General features: G+C 42.1%; 1 protein-coding gene across 2 annotated transcripts in view; it reads right to left on the reverse strand.

The window, feature by feature from the left end:
* ASB5 (ankyrin repeat and SOCS box containing 5) overlaps nt 1-20,872 on the reverse strand; it is a 97,745-nt gene that overhangs the window by 64,290 nt on the left and 12,583 nt on the right. Inside the window, exons 2-3 of one of the 2 annotated variants that reach the window (XM_058436902.1) lie at nt 15,572-15,660; nt 12,961-13,065 (exon numbers count right to left, since the gene is read on the reverse strand). The gene's annotated coding sequence lies outside the window, so the exon portion shown is untranslated. The remainder of the gene's footprint in view (nt 1-12,960; nt 13,066-15,571; nt 15,661-20,872) is intronic. The other variant, XM_032148952.2, reaches the window with a different exon arrangement.

Below are 20,872 nucleotides of genomic sequence, written 5' to 3' on the forward strand. Positions count from 1 at the left end.
ATATATGACAAGTAAAACCAACTGTCGAAGACCAAGTTGGAAGACGAAGCCTGGTGTGTAGCTTGGTGTAAGAAACTCCAATAACATAGCTATATCCTAAGTTTAAATATGAATGGACTCTCATTACCCACAAGAAATTAAAATTCAAAGGAATCCTGAGCATGTTCATAAAAGATATATTCATATTAACCAAAACTGAAAACAACTCAAATTTTCATCAAGAGGAAATAAACTAACTCTGGTACATTTATATAACATAATACAGTACAGCAATAAAAGGAATAAGCTATGAATATGTGAAAAATATAGATGAATCTCAAAAACTTACTTTGAGCAAGAGTACGTTATATGATTTATTTTATATGAAGTTTAAAGTCAACAACATGAATATACGACTATTGAAATTAAAGGACATTGCTGAGGGGGATGGGATGAGTTGGAGATTTGACTAGAAGTGGTAACTTTCCAGGAATATTGGAACATCATCTATCTTTCAGTGATGGTAACGTGGGAATACACATTTAGGGGAGAAAAACTCTCATCAAATTTTCATTTAAGATGTGTGCATTCTACTCTGTGTAAATTATACTGCAATTAAATAAAAACTATATTGCAAAGATAAATAAATCTTCAGTTCTGGTAATGGCAGGCTAGTTAATTCAGAACAAACCTCCCATTGGAGACAATGATTTCTAGATGAAACATTAAACCATGTTTCTAGTTGCATCTACAAGCTATAAAGAAAATGAGAAAGCATCGGACCAAGAATCCAGGACAAATAGAAAATCCAAAGAGGAGAGCATGGACTCTGGGACCACTTTTTTTTTTTCAGGTGCCTTTTTATTTTACTTTTTTATTTTTATTATTATTATTTATTTTATTTTAAGTTCTGGGATACAAGTGTAGAACGTGTAGGTTTGTTTTACGTAAGTATACGTGTGCCATTGTGGTTTGCTGCACCTACCAACCCATCATCTAGGTTTTAGGTCCCACATGCATTAGCTATTTGTCCTAATGTTCTCGCTCCCTCACCCTCCAACCCCCCACTGGCCCCAGTGTGTGATATTCCCCTCCCTATGTCCATGTGTTCACATTGTTCAACTCCCACTTATGAGTGAGAACATGAGGTGTTTGGCTTTCTGTTCCTGTGTTAGTTTGCTGAGGATGATGGCTTCCAGCTTCAACCATGGCCCCGCAAAGGACATTATCTCATTCCTTTTTATGGCTGTATAGTATTCCATGGTGTATACGTACCACATTTTCCTTATCCAATCTATCATTGATGGGCATTTGGGTTGGTTCTATGTCTTTGCTATTGTAAATAGTGCTGCAATAAACATACATGTGCATGTTCTTTATAGTAGAATGATTTATATTCCTTTGGGTATATACCCAGTAATGGGATTGCTGGGTCAAATGGTATTTCTGGTTCTAGATCCTTGAGGAATCACCACACTGTCTTCCACAATGGTTGAACTAATTTAAATTTCCACCAACAGTGTAAAAGTGTTCCTATTTCTCCACAGTCTCACCAGCATCTATTATTTCTTGACATTTTAATAATCACCATTCTGACTGGTGTGAGATGGTATCTGGTATTTCATTGTGGTTTTGATTTGCATTTCTCTGATGATTAGTGATGCTGAACTTTTTTCATATGTTTGTTGGCCGCATAAATGTCTTCCTTTGAGAAATGTCTGTTTATATCCCTTGCCTACTTTTTGATGGGGTTGTTTTTTTCTTGTGAATATGTTTAAGTTCCTTGTAAATTCTGGATACTAGACCTTTGTCAGATGAGTAGATTGCAAAAATTTTCCCCCATTCTGTAGGTTGCCTGTTCACTTTGATGATAGTTTCTTTTGCTGTGCAGAAGCTCTTCATTCTAATTAGATCCCATTTGTCAATTTTGGCTTTTGTTGCAATTGTTTTTGGCGTTTTTGTCATGAAGTCTTTGCCCATGCCCATGTCCTGAACGGTATTGCCTAGGTTTTCTTCTAGGGTTTTTATGGTTTTGGGCCATAAGATGGTTTTAATCCATCTTGAGTTAATTTTTGTATAAGGTGTAAGGAAGGGGTCCAATTTCAGCTTTCTGCATATGGCTAGCCAGTTTTCCCAGCACCATTTATTAAATAGGGAATCCTTTTCCCATTGCTTGTTTTTGCTGAGACCACTTTTGCTCCAGGAACATTTGCTGTGAGGAAGAGATGGCAGGGAGATAAAGCAATCCTCAAACCGTCTCTTCAGGAAAGCAGAAAGAAAAGTTGAAGAAACAGGCCTACCAAGATTGAGGACCATAGTAAATGGAATGCTGAACACTTAGACTTGACATCCAGAAGAGCTGAAATCTAGCAGTAAGAATGAGTAAGCCAGAAGTACATGAGCCCCTTCAATGTCTGCATGGGCAATAAAATTTTAATCCCTGAAATTGGATTAAGGTGATTCAAGATTGCTAGTGCCCATAGGCACCTAACAGAAAGAAGCAATGCTCTCTGGAGGAAGGTAATGTTCTAGGACCTAAATTTTTCTATACATATTTTTCAAACAAGTTTAGGACTCATTCAAAAATAATAAGGAAACACACAGAAAGACATATCAATATGAATGAGAACTAGCACAAACAACAGATATAGACCCATAGTTATTTCAGATGGTGAAATTTCTGAAAATAAATGTATTGAGTATTTTATTAAGCTCATAAAGATACAAGTCAAATTTTAACATTTCAGCAGAGAAGTGGAATCTTTAAAAAGGACATCACAGATTTAAAGCAAAAGAAAAAAATGAAAATGAAAAGAAAAAGAGAAACCCTAGAAATGAAAAACATAGTATCTAAAATTAGTAACTCAGTGGATGGGTGTATCATCAGCAGATAGATGTAATTCATAGTTAGCACCTCTGAAGATGTCAGGAGAAACTATCCAGGATGAAAGAGACAGAAGCAAGGACAGGTGGAACCGAGGATATAATTAGAAAACCTAACATATATTTAATATAGGTCATAGATTTTAAAAATGGCCAACAGCAAAATTTGCAAATGTAATGGCTGAGAATTTTGCAAATCCAATGAAAGCTATCAATCCACACATTCAAGGAGCCCAATGGCTCCCAAGCAAGCTAATTAAAAATAAAAATCTGGGCTGGGCGTGGTGGCTCACACCTGCAATCCCAGCACTTTGGGAGGCCGAGGCGGGTGGATCACAGGTCAAGAGATCGAGACCATCCTGGCCAACATGGTGAAAAATATACTATAAAATATACTTTAAAAACACAAAAAATAGCTGGGCATGGTGGCGTGCACCTGTAGTCCCAGCTACTCCAGAGGGTGAGGCAGGAGAATCACTTGAATCTGGGAGGCAGAGGTTGCAGTGAGCCGAGATGGTACCACTGCACTCCAGCCTGGCGACAGAGCAAGACTCCGTCTCAAAAATAAATAACTAAAATAAAATAAAAATAAAAATCGGGGCTGGGCGCAATGGCTCATGCCTGTAATCCCAGCACTTTGGGAGGCCGAGGCGGGTGGATCACGACATCAGGAGTTCAAGAGCCGCCTGGCCAAGATGGTGAAACCCCATCTTTACTAAAAATACAAAAATTAGCCAGGCACAGCGGCGGGTGCCTGTAGTCCCAGCTACCTGGGAGGCTGAGGCAAGAGAATCGCTTAAACTCAGGAGGCAGAGGTTGCAGTGAGTCAAGATCATGCAACTGCACTCTAGCCTGGGTGACAGAGCAAGACCCCATCTCAAAAATAAATAAATAAATAAATAAATAAATAAATAAATAAATAAATAATAAATATCTGATATATGCTCAGGAGGTGGGGCCAAGATGGCTGACTAGAAGCAGAGGCGTTTGGAGGCTCCTATAGAAACAAAAAAGTCATAGTAAGCGTGTGACGCCTTCACCGGCAACCAAGGTATCCAGGTTCTCTCATCAAAATTGACTCGAAGGCTGGCGTGACCCACGGAGAGAAGGGAGAGCAGTGTGGTGCTACGGCCCACCTGAGAGCCACACGGGGAAGGGGAACCCCTTCCTCCTAGCCAAGGGAGGTGGTGAGTGAGCCACTATCTAGCTGGGGAACTGCTTTTTCCGTGGAACTGTGCAATCCACAGATCAGAAGATCCCACTCGTGAACCCATGCTACCGGGGCCTTGTGTCCCCACCCTGGAGCATTGGAGCATGCAGATTCTTTTTTTTTTTTTTTTTTTTTTTGAGACAATTTTTTGCTCTGTCACCAGCTGGAGTGCAATGGCATGATCTCAGCTCACTGCAATCTCTGCCTCCCAGGTTCAAGTGAGTCCCCTGCCTCAGCCTCCCAAATAGCTGGGATTATAGGCACCCACCACCACACTTGGCTAATTTTTTGTATTTTTAGTAGAGATAGGGTTCCACCATGTTGGTCAGGCTGGTCTTGAACTCCTGACCTCAGGTGATCCACCCGCCTAGGCCTCCCAAAGTGCTAGGATTACAGACTTGAGCCACCACTCCAGGCCACGTGAAGACTCTTAACAGCCTTACAGATGGAATCTGCTTAACCCTAGGGAACTGGGGGTGGGGTGGGGGGTGCAGCAACCAACACCAGCTGTGGCTGCCTGCTGTCTAAGCTGTTTGAGCTCCTTGGGGGAGGAGCAGCAGCCAGCACTGGGACTCCCAACTGCCTAACATGCTAAGCTCCCTAGGCCTGGGAATGGCAGCACCAATTTCTATAACTCCAGGCTATAGAAATATAAATCATTCTACTATAAAGACACATGTACATGTATGTTTATTACAGCATTATTCACAATAGTAAAGACATAGAACCAACCCAAATGCCCATCAATGATAGACTGGATAAAGAAAATATGGTACGTATACACCATGGAATACTATGCAGCCCTAAAAAGGAATGAGATCATGTCCTTTGCAGAGACATGGATGAATCTGAAAGTCATCATCCTCAGCAAACTAACACAGGAACAGAAAACCAAACACCACATGTTCTCACTCATAAGTGGGAGTTGAACATTGAGAACACATAAACACAGAGAGGGGAACAACACCCACCAGGGCCTGTTTGGGGCTGGGGGGTGAGGGGAGGGAAGTTAGAGGATGGGTCAATAGGTGCAGCAAACCACCATGGCACCCTTATACCTATGTAACAAAGCTGCACACTGTGCACATGTATCCCACTTTTTTAGAAGAAATAAAGAAAAAAATAAAAATAAACAATAAAAATCTTCCTTGTGAAGAACTGTGAAGAATGTGAGACTTTACACTATTTGTAATCTAGTAAGTTAGGCTGCCATAATTTTGTGGCTGTTAACAAAACACATTAGCCTCCTAGGTCAGCCACTTTATTTAAAGTCACAGGACTTTATTATTCATGGCACAGCAAGTAACAAGAGTATAGTGTTTGCATCAGTTCCTCTTGCCCACAGGGCAACAACGAACGGATGAAACTAGTGTATGTGCCGCGCATGCAGTAGTTTCATGTTGTGGCTCAGGAACACCAAGCTTTAGGAACCCAGATCTTTTATAGTGGGCAGTAAGCTTACCTACACTTTACCCTGGAGGAAGATCACTACGCTTATTATGCTGAATAGTAAACAAGCCCAACCTCTGATCCAAAGACATTTACCTCCATCTTCCAAGCTATTTGCTATACAGATATCCTTGAAAGGATAAGCCTATATAAAAAAGGCAGCAAGCCCCTCTTTTTACAAAAAAAAAAAAGCACAGGCATACAAGACCCATGGAGAACTGTCTGCCAATCTTATTCACTACTCATTTTTACACCATCTTGGCTTGTAATAAATTTTCCCATTATGTCCACTGATCTATCAACTTTTGTGACTAATCTGATCAACAGAAGCTAAGACCAAATATATTCAATTTGTTTCCTACAGAACATATTGAAGACTACTGTTAACAGGACTCCAAGCAATAGAATGAGGACAGCCTAAAGTATTGATTTTAACCATTCCTCCCAGAGTTCTGGACCCCATCAGCTGAATAATTCTCACAAACAAATTCCCACAAACCTGCCTTCCAGTGCTGAGGAGGTTTCATTGATCACTTTAGCTAAAGTTCATGGCAAATTTTGCATCACCCTTTCTAATTGGAGGACTCTCATTGTAGAAATAGTTACCCTCAGATATGCATAAATAATGAGTAAAAATTACCCTCAAGTATGCATAAATTGCTCCGGGAGCAATTTCAAGTAATCAAGAGTAGCTTCATTTTGGAGATGTCTTTGCAGTCATCTGAGGGATACGTGATCTATTGGTGGTATTTCTCTAAATCATTCTTTAGGTACAATCCACATAGTTTTCAGGAGGAAGGCAAGGTTATGCATGGCTTCCACACAAACTGTGCAACCCCATGAATTCTCATGGTGTCCTCAGAAAGTATTGTTCGAACTGTTGGGCCACTCTAAGTGATAGGTACATTATATGGGGATGGAGGAACACAGGTTGACAGTGCCTCTAATGTGGCTTCCCATTGGCTGGTAAATCTTAGGCTTCCCAGCTTAATTTTACAATTGAATCTAGTCCTTATTTTGGAAGGGACTGCCTGAGAGCAGTAAATGCAACTTGTCCAGTTTATCCATACCATAGCTGGTGACATTTGCCCACTCCATGGAAAAACCGCTTGATGGCTCAGTGTGGGGAGTGCAGAAGACATCCGGAGACATTGACAAGGAGGCAGGAACTGAGCCATCTCCTGCTGTTTCCAACAGACTTTACAATATGGTTAAGGAGAATGGTGGTCAAATTGTGGTTAGAGCCCTTAGGCTGGAGATGCCAGATCTATTAAACTGAAAGCTGCCTACTACAGTTTGAAAAGTCTGCAACAGGCCATTTTTCTTTTTCTTCTGCAACAGGCCTTTCCTTCGTAAGGAAGGCACTCAGGGCAGATCTGAAGGGGAAAGATCATTAATGTCTCTCTCTTCCTATATCTCCCAGGGTCTAAGGTGTTCACTCTTCATGTTTCCAGGTTGCAGCTATTCCAGTAGCTCAATCTTTACCTTTTTTCCAATTATCCCCTACATACACTCAGACCTTTTGTCCAGAAGGGTCTGATGCAATAGATAGAAAGGGATTTTTATAAAACAGGGAGACCCATTATATCTTCAAGTTTAGCCTCTGTGGGCCATTGTAGTGGGACTTGACAAGCAGTGTTCACAATGAGTCATCATTATTCTTGTCATATTCTTATTGTGTTGCTATATTAGAATACCTAGGTAATTTATAAAGAAAAGAGATTTGTTTGGGTCATGTTCTGCAGACTGTGCAAGAAGCTGGCATGAGCATCTGCTTCTGCTGAGGGCCTCAGGCTGCTTCCACTCATGGCAGAGAAGTGAGGAGGCAAGAAAGGGTGTGAGATGCCAGACTCTTTTTAACAACCAGCTTTCCTGGGAACTATTAGATTGAGAACTCACTCACCCCTTTCCCCACACTCCCTGCAACCGGGAAGGCATTAATCTATTCATAAGGAATCTGGCCTATGACCCAAATACCTCCAGTTAGGCTCCACCTCCAACATTGGGGATCAATTTCCACATGAGGTTTGGAGGGGACAAAAGTCCAAATTATAAGATTCCTCATGATCTATGAATATGCCAATCCCCCCCAAAATTAACCCATGTGGCTTAAGTTTAAATCTCCAGGAGCCCTTTTTGACTGGGCTGCCAGCAGAAACGTGTACTTACCAGGTTGGCCTGGATTGCTATTATGGGAAAAGAAAGGTGCATTATGCCCAGAAATGCTCAGGGCAGAATCCCCAGCTTTCAAAACACATCTATGTCACTCCCACCCCTTTCATTCTGATCATTACCCAGAAGGCAGATGTGGATGTTCCTTTTCTGGGAATAGCCACATTCAGTGACCAATCTGCCTTACCACAGTGGATCAGGAGGAGAGGAGGGCGATAAAGTCAGAAGTCTTTTTTTACTTTTATTTTTATTTTTTGAGGGAGCTGTTCCAAAGCTCAACAATATCCGATGCATGGAAGCATGGAAGGTCTGTCAAGTACCTTGACTCTCCATGCACTGTTGAGTAGCTTTGATAAAAAGCACACCACTGTCAGACTGAAAATAATCCAGAAAGGTGAACACAGGGCACAGATTAGCTTCAAGGGTCACAATGGTTAGCTGACTGGATTGTGCTATGGTTTGAATGTCTGTCCCTCCCAAAACTCACGTTGAAATTTAATTGCCAGTGTAATGAGGTTGGGAGGTGAGGCCTTTGAAAGGTGATTAGGCCCCAAGGGCTCCCCGTCATTGGTGGGTTTAACACCTTAATATAAAGGGCTTCAGGAGTGGGCTCCCTCTCTTGGTCCTTCTACCTTCTGCCACACGAGAAATAGCATTTCTCCCCTCTGGAGGAGGTAGCGTTCAAGACACAATCTCGGAAACAGAATTGGGGCCTTCACCAGACTCCAAACTTGCCAATGCCTTGGTCTTGAACTTCCCAGCCCCTAGAACTGTGAGATATAAATTTCTGTTCATTATAAATTACCCAGTTTGTGGTATTCTGTTGTAATAGCAAAAATGGGCAATGGACTAAGATAGATTGGAAAAAACATTTCACAAATAGAAAACGTTAATGGTGGTGAGGCACCACTGATAGCCCCAGGAGAGGGTCAAAGCTCTGACATAGTCTGCCAAGAGTATGTAGGGCCATGCCCCTCACCATTCAACCTTACCTACAGGAGACAAATTAGACACCTTCTGATAGGAGTCCCATGTATGAGGCAGTGGTGGCCTCTGCATCACAGTCCCCAGTCTCTGATGGCAGCAGTCTAATGTTGCCATGTTCAGTGTGATAATGAATCTAGGAAAACTGAGTGGTGCAGACTCAGTCAGCAGCTTGAGCTGGTTTCATCTTATTGGTCTCATCAGGATGGGCCCTTACAAGCATCCATATGAGTGACCCAGATGGTTCATTTGGTAATTGTGATTTGTTTCCATAGTTTGTGGCCCCTAAATGAGTATCTTTAATTTGCCAGTATGCAGTTTTCCAAGGTGCAGACCAAACAGCTAGGCTATTGGCAACAGCTCAAGAATCAGTAAAAATAGCTTCATCCAGGGGAGGGCCATCCTGGCCAGAGTTATGAGAATGGAACTGAATTATACCCACCGAATGGAGTAACCACGTTCATTTTCTGTTCTGCATGATTGGCACTGAGGCTGAACAGCCCAGGCAGCCCAACGGACGCCATCTGGTTTGTGCTTAGCCAAACTGTCAGTGAGCCAGGCCCAGGCACTTAGTTGATTATGAAAACAAACTATAGCTACACAAATATGACTTTTACAAACATCATGTTAAGAAAATGGTTTCCCCATACCAAAAAAGAATACTATAGAATTTCATTTATAAAGTTCAATAAAGGTAAAAGTGAACCGTTGTGTTTAGGGATACATATTTTGGTGCTAAAAACCATTCTAGTACTTACTAGGTTAATGATTATCTTTGGGGGTCAGGAGGTATGACAGGGAGAGGGCCATGCCCTATTTCTTAAACTTGAATGATCACTTTATAATAATTTGCTAAGATATATACTTGTTTTGTGCATATTTCAATATATTGTTAACTTTCAAAATTTCTTAAAGGGGATGAATCCCTTAGCATGTTAACATATAAAGGAGTTAGAGTCCAAAATGAAATTCACTTATCTTGTGAGTTACCAGAGTCAAATAAATCTTAAGCTAAATTAAGATCCAAATATGATTTTCCTAATTTCTTATTCTGCTCAGGTTCAGTCTGAGGGATTCGCAGGAAATGGAAAGAGTTGGAATTCCTGCAGCCTTCCCAGCCTTGTTCTCATTTGAATGACTGTAATACCATTAGGGCATCAAAAGCTGCATTCACTCAATGCCAGGTCTCTTGTGTTCCTCATTTATCAAAGTGTCCAAAGAGATACAGGACATATAAGATTATCAGCAGCCCTGGCCCCATACCCAGCAAATGCAGAAAACAAGCCAATCCTCTGCTGATGGCAATTATCCCAGGAAAAATTACATTCCTACCACCCAGTATCAGTATTGCCAAAAGCCAAGGCAGAAACTCAGTAGTATCAAGTGTAGGAGGGTGGATACACAAAAAACAAAATCTGGGTTTTATCTTCACCAGATTGTCTGTCAAAAGATGCCAAATTGTAAAGCATCTACAATTGTAAACTTAAAGGGAAGAAATTTCTCAGCAAGAGCTTAATTCGAGTACTATAAATTTACCATATCTGGAAAAGAAAGCCCACCTATACGTAATCTTTCCTCTTTCAGAGACTGATGTTTGTGACTAAAGTCTTTTTGCAGAGATTTGAATGCAATGAAGACAGTTCCAGTCACCAGTCTTGTTTAAAGTTCCTTCCTTCCTTCCTCCCTTCCTCTTCCCCTCCCCCTCCCCCTTCCCCTTCCTTCCTTCCTTCCTTTTCTTTTCTCTTCCTTTCTTTCCCTTCTTTGCCTGACTGCCTGCCCGCCCGCCTGCCCGCCTGCCTGCCTGCCTGCCTGTTTGCTTGATAAGGTCGTGCTGTGTCACCCAGGCTGGAGTGGCAGTGGCCCCAACACAGCTCACTGCTGTCTTGACCTCCTGGGTGCCAGCAATCCTCCAAATTCAGTCTCCTGAGTAGCTAGGACTACAGGCATGCACCACCATGCCTGGCTAATCTTTGCATTTTTTGTAAAGACGAGGCCTCCCTATGTTGGCCAGGCTGGTCTTGGACTCCTGGGCTCAAGCGATCCTCCCTGTGTTGGGATTACAGGCATGAGCCCCACGCCCGTCTAAATATTTTACTTCCCAACCAGTAAAACATCATAATTTCTATTTCCCTTTTGAGCCTCATATTTCTGATACTAAAGCTTTATGTGTGAGCTCTAGAAGGTAATATGGCCTCCTGAGAATCTGGTAACCAATCATTTTTAGTCTTGTGCCTCAGAAGTCCCTGCCACTGTCTTTTCTTATGAAACTGCTTAGGTTTAAGAAACTAGTATTGAGAGGAAGTGTTCACCAAGTTCTCCGCCTTTGGTTCACCTAGAAAATCGCCCTAACAAACTCCTGAACTGAAGATGCATTGGGGAATTTTAATGCCTGCTCCCTGAGAGCCCAGGGGAGGCCTGTGTAAATTTCTCCAGCTACTATCTTTTCACCACTTTGAATTCTACAATCGTCTCGAGGATGTTCCTTCAATCTGGGTGGTGCAAGTTCGACCAGCAGCTTGGTTCATTCCCTCTATGTCACTTCACAGTTTATCTATTGATTCTTCCAGTATTTTTATATTTGATCCCACAGATCAGCCACATGAATTCAAGGTTATTGTTTCACTGTGCATCTTGCACCTCGGTGTAGAATTTGGGGCATCCCAATTTTAAGTGTGGAATCTTATTAGTGTTTGTTAGGAACAAAGCTGTCAGCTATCCTGTCCTGTAAAAGCAGCAGATACATTCTGTGTCCTAACATCTAAAAGGTCTGTATACAGAAAGACCTTCCCCTATAATGAATCCGCTTTCCCTCTTGTGTCACACTAGCACCTATTGAGGCCCTTTGCTCTGGAAATGTTTGCCAAGTGTACCCTAAGGGGAAGCCATAGCAACCTGTGCCCTGAGCAACCTTGCTGTTATCCTTATGGCTCTGCTTCAGAGCGATGCGGTACATGTGATGTTTGCTTAGAGCTTCTCACGCTTGTAATTCAACCTTCATTAGCAGCGGCCACTCACCCGTGGACAGAGCAGAGTGGCCATAGGGTGCATGCACCCATCAGACTAACATCCACATGAACCACTTTACTAAGGTCAGAGCAGTTAAAAGCCGACTGCACCACGGTCAATGGCTGACCAGACTAATAAAAGCCTCCACAGGCCATCAAGCAGGAATGACTTTTGTGGGCCCTGTGCACTTTTGCCTTTCAAAGTTCCTCTCATGAAAAATTCTAAGAAGCTATTAAAAAATATTAAAAGTTACGCTTTACATTTGCATTGGTATAAAGAACACACTCAAGCTGGATTATATGTATTTCTTTTCTTTAGAGTTTAAAGACATGAAAACCTTTTTGTGGGCCCCTAAAAGTGTTATGGGCCTTCGGCATTACGCCTACTGTGACTACAGTAGCCCCAGCGACAGGTCAACATGCCCTGCTCACATGAAAGTCTAAGCCTGAAGACCAGGCTTTAATCACTCCACATGGAGTTTTCTTCTTTATAACATATTTCTCAGTGATCCTGGCCAATGTAACAAAATGGTGACATTCTGAGGGAACTGAAAAAATAACACCTTGACACTCCTACAGAAAGAAGGCAAATAAGATGAGAATCAAAATATCACCTTTATTACTAATAGACGCTAGGGTGAAGAATACCATCCATTTGACTCCTACATTTATTACATAATTGGGAAGGCCGGGCACGGTGGCTTATGCCTATAATCCTAGCACTTTGGGAGGCCAAGGTGGGCGGATCACCTGAAGTCAGTAGTTCAAGACCAGCCTGGCCAACATGGCGAAACCCTGTCTACTAAAAATACAAAAAAAATAGCCTGGTGTGGTAGCAGGCACCTGTAATTCCAGCTACTCGGGAGGCTGAGGCAAGAGAATTGCTTGAACCCAGAAGATGGAGGTAGCAGTGAGCCGCGATCAAGCCACTGCACTCCAGCCTGGGCAACAAGAGTGAAATTCCATCTCAAAAAAAGAAAAAAAATTTGGGACATGTATCCCCCAGTAGCAGGCAATGCTAGACTGAAGCAGATTGCTCCAGAAGGCACAGAAATGCTTGTTCCTGCAGAAACAGCAGAGATCGCCCCTTCCTGATAAGAATCTAGCTCCTACAAGGGAAAATATGAAATGGAGAAGCTGAGGTGAGCATATCCATATTGTTCTCCAAAGACTTGTCAATCAGATTAATCACCGTGTGACAGATGCATCTGACAGCAATAAGTTAAGCATACCCCCAGAATGACCCTATGGTCTGAGGTAAGAACTCTCGTGTCTTACCTATGAGGAACATTTGAATCTCTGGCCAACTCCATGGAGCGCGGGCTGTACAGGAGATGGAGGCCTTTTGTTTTGTGTTGAATGAAGGTTGCCAGGAGGAGACTGCTAAAGAGAGGGTGATGGGTGAGAATGCTGTATAAATGGCATGCTTTTTACAAGTGGCTGCACTTCATCTGTCCAGCCTGCCCCCACTGGTCCAACCTGTGTGTAAATCCCTTCAATAAACCCTACATCTCATTCACTGACTCTGGGTTTCTTTTTCAGCCTCTCAAACATAGTGCTATCCCTATTAAAGTCAATGGGGATCTGGCACAAAAGTCACTTGATGTTGGGGTCAGGAAAGAGAGGAAGTCAATAAAGTAGTGGAGAGAGACCAGTTGAGTCTCTATGCCTAGGAAAAGCATCAGCTCAGAAGATGCATTCCTCTGAAAAGAGGCCATGTTAAATGGTAAGAACATTTAGGGGCACTCAAATGACGGGCATAGGAGAGGAATTATGTTCAACATCATTTTGACATTTTAAGTGTCTTCTACAAGCAGAAGAATGAACGAATGAAACTAAAGTTTTATGTCTTATACTCAATAAACCAATAATACTTATTAAAATGGCTATGCCTAAATCTTATTTAAAAAGGTGATTAAAAACTTTGCAGTATTTTTTTTTTTCAATACATGTACTAGAAGAATAGGCATTCATTCCTGGTAGAGTTTAGTAAACAATTATAGTATACATAAGAAGAAAATAATTCCTTGCACTTGAGTTTCTGTTGATTAGCAGCACTAAAAGTAAACAAAGTAGATAAAATTCTTTAATAAAATTATCCTCTACTGTTATAGAAGAATTCTGGTCTAATTCCATTCTCAAATCTCTGTGACATTCACTATTCAGTCAAAAAATATGCATTAAGGACCTTCTATGCTTAACTGAGAATACAATGATAAGCAACACAGTTTTTGTCTTTATGCATTCCTGCATCTTAAAACAAAAGGAATTCAAAAGGCTCATATACTGAAAGGAAATTATATTCAAGTTTTTACCCACACTTCTCCCAATGATAAGCAAAAAACCCAAATATTATTTGTAAAAAAAATGAGAAGACAAAGAGTAGCCTTTGAATTCCTGGAACTACAATGACCAGTAAAAATGACCTATATTGGTCACTTATGAATCATACGCATTATTGCTAACTCATTTTTCTCTTTTATATGCTATGTGTAGATACAGCAAGGAATTGCCATAATATCAGGTCTTAGTTAGCAAGAGGCAGCTTTGTTCCATGGTAGTTTAATTGGAATACATATCGCACAACATTTGGAAACTCTTTTAAGGTCTTGAGGTTTTTGCTTGCTCAGTTTTATCTCATGATAATCTACTTTATTAATTAACTTCCAGCTCGGCCAAGACACATTTAGTCTTAATGGAGTGTTGATTTGTGTTATCAATAACCTTCTAGCGAAGTTGGTTAATGAAATTTATGTTATGGGCCTTGTATAATTGTGTGAGGTGACCTTCTAAGGTGATTATCATTTAAATTTACTTCAACCGGATACCCTTTCCAATAACCACACACTCAGGCTTTCTTTGTAATCCATTTTTTTGTTGTTTTTCCAATCTTGTCCCTGAGCAACACATTGGTACCTGTTTTTGATTTACTTATTATTACCATATTAATGGTAACAATGTTGTGCTTTTCCAGTAAGACAGTTGCTGTAACAATTACTGTCCTTTTAATAACCACGTTAAGCTTGCTTTGATACATTATTCATCTTAGTTATGTATTAGTATTAATTATGTAATTGCCACAGTATGACCAATGCATAATCAACCTGATCTATCTGAACTGGACGATCATGAAGCTTCTATAATGCAAAAGCATAGTGAAGATTTTTATTACTTCATTCAATATAGACTTATCAAGCACCTACTCTGCGTCAGCACTATATTAGACATCAGAAGGACAAATGCCAGTCAAACAGGTTTCCCTTTTTTCATGGACCTTATATCCTTGTGAAGAAGTCATATAATAATGATTTGAAAGATAAACAAAGACTGATTATTGAAATGTAGGAAGTAAATGCAGTGTTGCAATAAATAAATAACAGTGCTGACCCACAATTAAGGAAGAAAGAACATATTTTTGGAGGAAGCAATATTTAAACAGAGACCTGAAGACTCAGAGACAGAGTGCCAGCCAAATAAAGAGCTGGGAAGAGCATTCCAGGCACAGGACAGACAGTGCAAAGATCCTGGGGCAGTAAAGGATTTGAGTTTCCTAGGAACTGACATATAGAAGGCCAGTATGCCTGAAGCGTGAGTGAGGGAAGGTGCTTGAGAAGTGGGCAGGGCCCACTGTTTTGGGCCACATGGGATCCTGTGATGCACCACCCAGATTTCCCCACAGAACCGAAGCATTTATTCTTCCAGCTGCTAGTGGTGCTGCCTGCTGACTTCCTTCAGCTGTCCTCTTTGCCTTTCATGGCCCTAATCAACCTCTCAAAGACTTCTTTAGGAACCCAAACTGCAATGCCACAGTAAGTACATGGGATTTTACACTAAGTTAAGTGCGAGGCTATGGAAAGGCTTTAATAAAAGCAAGGGAGGATCACTTTACCTGATATGTGTAGAATTAGGGCAGAATAGAATCAGATGACTGGTTAGGAAGCTATTGCAGTAATCCCAGCGAGATGATGATGGCTGGAACTAGAGTAATGGGAGTAGAAACTGAGAAAAGTGGATAAATACAAGACACATTTAGGGGTAGAATTGGTGATTGGCTAGAGAGAGAAAGGAAGTACCAAAGAATAACACCAAAGAGATAGTGCAACAAAATTTTAGAAGTGCAGTAGCAGAAAATGTAGGGCACCTGAATTCAATACTGCTTTGTGAAGCTTGAATAAGTACTGAGAAAAGACCCTTGCTTAACATTCTGTGAAATAATATTTTGGGTTCATTTTAGAAATTATCCCCAAAGAAATGTGTAATCAGTATGAACTGAAAACCATGGCCACAAATGATTATGTTATATATTGTAGTTTTTTATACTCAATGGTGTTTGAAAACAAATAATTGCAAATTCGTCACTATCTGTCACTTTGTAGCTAAGCTGAGCTTCAATATTGTAAACTGAATTAATGAACGTAAGAGAATATGGTTCACAGTTCTTATGATGCACTAGCATGGTCTCAGAAGTCAATAATGGCTTGATATTCCAGAAAACAGACTTGTACTGTTAAGTCTAAGGCCATAAAATCATTTTTAAATAGGTATTATACAAAGTCAGCATCTGTGAATGACTGTGGAATAAAACAGTAGAAATTAAATAGCTCCAGAAAAATTAGGAGTTATTTTTAGAGTAGGTTTGCACTAACCTAAGATTTAAAAAAATAAAATAAAATAAAGCTCTCGTTTAACAATTATTTTTCACTCAGATTCCTGATCTATCATATTGTGTATTTCACATGCGTCTGTGTGAAGAGATCACCAAACAGGCTTTGTGTGAGCAACAAGGCTGTTTATTTCACCTGGGTGCAGGCGGGCTGAGTCCAAAAAGAGAGTCAGCGAAGGGAGATAGGGGTGGGGCCATTTTATAAGATTTGGATAGGTAAAGGAAAAAGGGGGGTTGTTCTCTGCCAGGCAGGGGTGGGGGCCACAAGGTGCTCAGCGGGGGAGCTTTTGAGCCAGGATGAGCCAGGAGAAGGAATTTCACAAGGTAATGTCATCAGTTAAGGCAGGAACAGGCCATTTTCACTTCTTTTGTGGTGGAATGTCATCAGTTAAGGCAGGAACTGGCCATCTGGATGTGTACGTGCAGGTCACAGGAGATATGATGGCTTAGCTTGGGCTCAGAGGTCTGACATTTCTGTCTTCTTATATTAATAAGAAAAATAAAACAAAATAGTGTTGAAGTGTCGGGGCAGTGAAAATTTTGGGGGGTGGTATGGAGAGATAATGGGCGATGTTTCTCAGGGCTGCTTTGAGCAGGATTAGGGGCGGCGTGGGAACCTAGAGTGGGAGAGATTAAGCTGAAGGAAGATTGTGGGGTTGTTAAAAGAAACATTTGTTGTGTAGAATTATTGGTGATGGCCTGGATATGGTTTTGTATGAATTGAAAAACCAAACGGAGTAAGAGAAGGAGAAAAACAGGTATTAAAGGACTAAGAATTGGGAGGACCTAGGACATCTAATTAGAGAGTGTCCAAGGGGGTTCAGCGTAATCACTTACTTGGTTGGCAAGTTTTTGGGCTCTATTCTTGAGTTTTTTATGTTGTCATACACCAGGCCAGATTGATTTAGGTAAAAACAACACTCCTCATTTAAGAATATACAGAGTCCTCCTTTTTCAGCTGTAAGTCAAGGCCTCGGCGGTTTTGGAGGACAACTGCAGCTGAAGAGTCACCTTGGGCCTGGAGGACTGATAAAGTTTGTGGTATGTCTGTGATGCTAGCAGAGAAGTCATTAGACAGGCTACGGAAGGTCGTGACAGAGGTTGAAATGCCTGCGATTCCAGTACCGAGAGCAATAGTGGAGGCAGAAAGTCTTAAACTGACAAGCAAGGGAATTAGTGGAATAACTCTTTTATGTCGTGTCGGTGTCATGAGGTGAACAGGGAGCTCTTCGGTCCTATTTGCAAATTGAATTTTGGGATTAAGGAAAACTAGTGTGCATGTGCCTCTCCAATTAGCAGGCAGACACATGTAGGTAGAGGATCCACACAGGAAGAAGACACCTTGTGTGAGGCAAAACTGGAGACGCAAAGTAAAAAGATGAGAAGGAGTGCTGAAAGGGGTGTCTTGTACCCAGACTCCTAGGGATCCAGCTAGGGCAGCAGCTGTCAGAGGTTGTAATGGGGACTGATGAGGTAACTGTGTAGAGGAGGAGGTTCGATTTTCATGGTATATGAGAAAACGTTGAGTACGAGCAACCTTTCACTGTTATTTACAGGGCTGGGTATAAGTAAACAAGAAGAGGGCTTTGGAGATGAAGAGTAAAGGAACATCGAGAAGGTGAAAGGTTACCCAGGGGAATTCCAGTGGCCACAGGAATAGTAGTTTGTGTTGTAGGAGGTATAAATATGGGGGGAGTAGAGTTGATATAGGGAGAAAGGTTTTTTAAGTAAGTGCGGAGGAGGGCGGCAGCTTGCTGATGTGAGATGTCTGGGAGGTCTTGCTGGACCTGTCTAGAAAGTAAATGAGTTCTTCAGGAGGGTAAAGGTGAGGGCTGTTAAAGGAAGTTCGGAGGTGCAGGGAGACAGGAGATGTTGCCCAGTCTGCATGTAAGGTGGGGACAGCTGTGTAGGTGCTGGAAGAAAGGGAAACGCAAAGCCAGTGGTTGTTCGCTAAGGAGGGGTTAGAAACGGCTAGGAGAGAATAGTAAGGTTGATAGTGTGGTGGAGATAGCTGGGGAGAGGTAGATGGTGGCATAAGAATGGGAATGAGAATAAGAGTGAGTATAAAAGTAAAGAATAGAACTTCATCAGGGTGAAAGTATTGGAGCATCCCCTGCTAGCAAAGATCATCTATCCACTCTAAGAGGGCGTTAAGAGTTGCCAGTCCTGGGCAGGGGCAAATCCTCGAGCTTGATGTGTAGGAAGGGAGGGGGCCTGAATAATCCCTGAGGAGTAGTAGAATAGCAGATGGAACACTGAGAAGTTATTTCCTTGAGGACAGATTCCCACGATGGAAAGGAAATGAGAGGTTCTAAGAGGTGGGCTGGTGGCTTGTACTATAGCATAGCCTGCCTTTGCTGGTGTGTGGTGATTAGGCCTGGTGGAACTACTATCAATAAACCAAATGTGATCAGGGTGAGGAACAGGGAAGGAGGAAATATGGGGAAATGGGGTGAACGTCAGGTGGATCAGAGAGATACAGTCATGGGGGTCAGGTGCGGTATCAGGAATAATGTGGGAGGCTGGATTGAAGTCCGGGCCAGGAACAATAGTAATTGTGGGAGACTCAACAAAGAGTGACTACAGCTGAAGGAGCCGGGGAGCAGAAAGTATATGTGTCAGGTGTGAGGAAGAAAACAGATTTTGGAAGTTATGAGAACTGTAGAGAGTGAGTTGAGCATAGTTTGTGATTTTGAGGGCCTCTAAAAGTATTAAGGCAGTGGCAGCCGCTACACGCAGACATGAGGGCTAGGCTAAAACAGTAAGATCAAGTTGTTTGGACAGAAAGGCTACAGGGCGCGATCCTGGCTCTTGTGTAAGAATTCTGACCACACTATCCATGCCTAGGAAGGAAAGGAGTTGTTATTTTGTAGAAGGGATTGGGGTTTGGGAGATGAGTCAGACACGAGCAGCAGGGAGAGCACGTGTGTTTTTATGAGATTATGTCGAGATAGGTAACAGATGAGGAAGAAATTTGGGCTTGACTGAAGTAATGGGGGCTGTCTGTGAAGCTTTGAGGCAGTACAGCCCAGGTAATTTGCTGAGCCTAATGGGTGTCAGGGTAAGTCCAAGTGAAAGCAAAGAGAGGCTGGGATGAAGGGTGCAAAAGAATAGTAAAGAAAGCATGTTTGAGATCCAGAACAAAATAATGGGGTTGTAGAGGGAGGTATTGAGGATAGGAGAGTATATGGGTTTGGCACCATGGGGTGGATAGGCAAAACAATTTGGTTGATAAGGCACAGATCCTGAACTAATCTGTAAGGCTTGTCTGGTTTTAGGACAGGTAAAATGGGGAGAACTGTAAGGAGAGTTTATAGGCTTTAAAAGGCCATGCTGTAGCAGGTGAGTGATAACAGGCTTTAATCCTTTTAAAGTGTGCTGTGGGATGGGATATTGGCATTGAGTGGGTAAGGGTGATTAGGTTTTAATGAGATGGTAAGGTGTGCATGATCGGTCTCCAAGGTGGGAGTAGAGGTGTCCTATACTTGTGGGCTAAGGTGGGGAGATACAAGGGGAGGATGTCAAGGAGGCTTTGAACTGGGGGAAAAGGTGGCAATGAGGTGTGGCTGTAGCCCAGGAATAGTCAAGGAAGCAGATAATTCAGTTCAAATATCTCGGCCTAATAAGGGAACTGGGCAGGTGGGGATAACTAAAAGGAGTGCTTAAAAGAGTATTGTCTAAGTTGACACCAGAGTCAGCGAGTTCTAAGAGGTTTAGAAGCCTGGCCATCAATACCCACAACAGTTATGGAAGCAAGGGAAACAGGCCCTTAAAAAGAAGGTAATGTGGAGTGGGTAGCCTCCATATTGATTAAGAAGGGGACGAACTTACCCTCCACTGTGAGAGTAACCTGAAGATCGGCATCTGTGATAGTCTAGGGGGCTTCCGAGGCGATCAGGCAGCATCAGTCTTCAGCTGCTAAGCCGAGAAGATCAGGGAAGGAGTCAGAGAGCCTTGGGCCAGAGTTCCAGGGGCTCTGGGAGTGGCTGCCAGGTGAGTTGAACAGTCCGAGTTTCAGTGGGGTCCTGCACAGATGGGACATGGCTTCGGAGGAATCCTGGGCTGTGGGCATTCTTTGGCTCAGTGGCCAGATTTCCAGCACTTGTAGCAAGCTCCTGGGGGAGGAGGTTCTGCAGGAACCCCTGGCAGCTGCGGTTCAGGCGTTTGGAAGTTCTTGTGTGCTGGAGATGTGGCTGGGGTTTGTCTCACAGTGGAGGCAAGGAATTGCAACTCAGAAATACATTGCTACTTGCCTGCCTCTACTTTATTATTGTACACCTTGAAGGCGAGGTTAATTAAGTCCTGTTGTGGGGTTTGAGGGCTGGAATTTAATTTTTGGAGTTTTATTTAATGTTGGGAGCGGATTGGGTAATAAAATGTATATTGAGAATAAGATGGCCTTTTGACCTTTTAGGGTCTAGGGCTGTCTCAGCGTTGCTGCCAAACGAGCCATGAACTGGGCTGGATTTTTTATTTGATGAAAAAGAGCCTAAAAGCTATCTGATTTGGGATAAAGAAAAAGGAGCA

The sequence above is a fragment of the Hylobates moloch genome, unplaced genomic scaffold, assembly GCF_009828535.3.
Source record: "Hylobates moloch isolate HMO894 unplaced genomic scaffold, HMol_V3 SCAFFOLD_3, whole genome shotgun sequence".
Taxonomy (NCBI): domain Eukaryota; kingdom Metazoa; phylum Chordata; class Mammalia; order Primates; family Hylobatidae; genus Hylobates; species Hylobates moloch.